This window comes from Montipora capricornis, chromosome 6 (assembly GCF_036669925.1).
Source record: "Montipora capricornis isolate CH-2021 chromosome 6, ASM3666992v2, whole genome shotgun sequence".
Lineage (NCBI taxonomy): Eukaryota > Metazoa > Cnidaria > Anthozoa > Scleractinia > Acroporidae > Montipora > Montipora capricornis.
Window position 1 is genome coordinate 460001 of NC_090888.1, and position 2311 is coordinate 462311.

Consider the following 2311-nt stretch of genomic DNA (forward strand, 5'->3'; position numbering starts at 1 on the left):
AGTTTCCTTCCATGTCGTATTCAAAATTTCACAAACAGTCCACTGAAAAACCGTTCTACTCCTCGTATTTTTCTTCATCACTGGTTTTTGATTGATAATCAGTTAAACCACCTCAATTATCACATTAACAAGTAAAAAATAGTTTCATGAGCTTCTCTTCATAAATAAGGGTTTCCATGTGTCATTTTTCTTTTGTAACAGGCCAGTCAAGAATGACTCTCAAGAACACAAGACAAGTTAACAAGAAAATAGTTGTTTAAGTCATTATAGCAGAAGGCATAATTAAATCATAATAATAATCAAAGATTTTTGACTCGTCATTCCATTTTGCGATAGCCGACCCTTCCTTACACACACTGTAGGTATATGTGTTGTGCCCGAATGACATTCTTATTGCACTGGTTCGTTTTATCACACCACAGGGCTGTATTATAAACTCGACGTTAGATAGTTATCATTCGACGCTCAAAAACTTAACTCCCCCAAAAAAGAAACATCACGTGTTTTTATGACGTCATGCAAGAGCGGACGGCAGATCCCCGCGCCCAGTCAAGACACTATGTGGAGACGATTACAGAAATAAATTCCGCTTCTTCTAATAAACAAAATTTTGTTATTGGCCTTCTGAATTCTCCACTTCGAGTTCGGAGAGTAGCTGCTCGGACTCTTCCATCTTGTCCAGAATGAGTAGACACGACCCTGCCCAACGGCCAAATGCCACGTTGCTGATTCGGTTTAGATAAAAGTACAACGTCTTCCACTTTCATATTCTGTCTGTTCTCTTTTCAATTCTTCCTCTCCATCAGGCTAGTAAGATACTCTTTGGTGAAACGTCTGCAGAAGAAATTTGCTAGGGCCGGGGACCGTCGTGTACACATGGTATGGCCTGGAATTTCGGTAACCTTTCACCTACAACCAAATATCCATCTTCCAATCTCGGGTCAAGGGACTTGATTCTGCTCCGTTTATGGATCTCTCGACCTTTCTCTAAGAGCTGCTCCTCTTCACAGAACGATTCACCTTGTGCCCTCTTCACTAGGTAATTCTGAGCAGATTTCAGCTCCGGTACCGTAGGCGGTCCTGTCAGACGCTCTATTTCTTAGATCGCGTGTTGTTTAAAAACCTCTTCACGTATGCAACAACTCTTCTCATTTTCGCCGGTGATGAATACCTCTTCCAGCCCAACAAGACTTCTCACTCGTGCAATACTCCAACCCATGTTGCTTTTGCCTTTCAACTCTCCTTCGACTTCTTTTTGAGGTACCTTAATCTTACTCTCCTGGCCAAACATTAAACTGGTATAAAATAACTCATGTTGAGCTGAGTTGGGCGATAGTTCCTCGTGGTGATGTCATCAGCAGGGTTGTAAAATGGCTAGTTTTATTCGTTAATTATTCTGTGCCAATCGGACCAGTCCGTCCGAGCCTTTAATGTCACGTGATTTGATCGAGGTTCATTCTAGTTTAGGTCAAACTGTAACAGCTGTAAATCTTTCGTTGGTTCGTTTAGATCAACGCGGGAGGAAACGCTCGAACACTGTCCTCTTTACAATACGAAACTTCGGTGTTTACTGTAACCTTGATTCACGAGTGTTCGCTATGTTCAATCCCTTAGACTTTCCGTAAATTCCTTGACAATGGCCAGTCCGATTAGTGTTCCTTTAACCATAAACGGGGCAAATAACAAACTTAGTCAACAAAAAAACGTGTAGCGCCGAGGTTTGACCTAAAACGGAATGAACCCTCGATCAAATCGAGTGACATAAGTATCGGACGGAATAGGTCCGATTGCCCACAGAATAATCAACAAATAAAATTACAGGGGTTGTACTCTGTCGGAAACATTACCTCCAGTAAACCGTGCCCGCCCCAGTGCGGACTCAGGCTCACTCCTGATCGTGTGAATCTCAGACACCCAGTTGTCCCGAACGCTTTGTAATTGGAAACTGGTCTGGCTTATACAAGGTAGGACTGTAGTAGAATCACTCCCGGGAGGTTATTAGGTCACTAGGAGTGCTGCTAAGAGCGCTCCCATGAGATCGAGCCTGCATTATCGACTGAGTCTATCAGAGGTGCAACTCGTCCTTTCCAGATGGCAGTTTTACATTCCACGGTGGGTGATCTTCAAACTCTCGCCTCAAATAAACGCATGCACCCGTAGGCATACCGGCTAGAATCGCAAAAACACGTGTAAGTTTCTGTAATCAGCTTTCACTTGACCAATAAATTTGAGAAAACATCTAACTTTCCTTTAAATGCTGGTCGCAAGCATGCAAAATTCCGGGTGTACCTAGGCGTAAGGACCTGACCAG

General features: G+C 43.0%; 1 protein-coding gene across 2 annotated transcripts in view; it reads left to right on the plus strand.

The window, feature by feature from the left end:
• LOC138051112 (chymotrypsinogen A-like) overlaps window positions 1-304 on the plus strand; it is a 20618-nt gene extending 20314 nt beyond the window's left edge. For both annotated transcript variants that reach the window (XR_011132730.1, XR_011132731.1), the window contains one exon: window positions 202-304. The gene's annotated coding sequence lies outside the window, so the exon portion shown is untranslated. The remainder of the gene's footprint in view (window positions 1-201) is intronic.
• The last annotated feature ends 2007 nt before the right edge of the window (window positions 305-2311 follow it).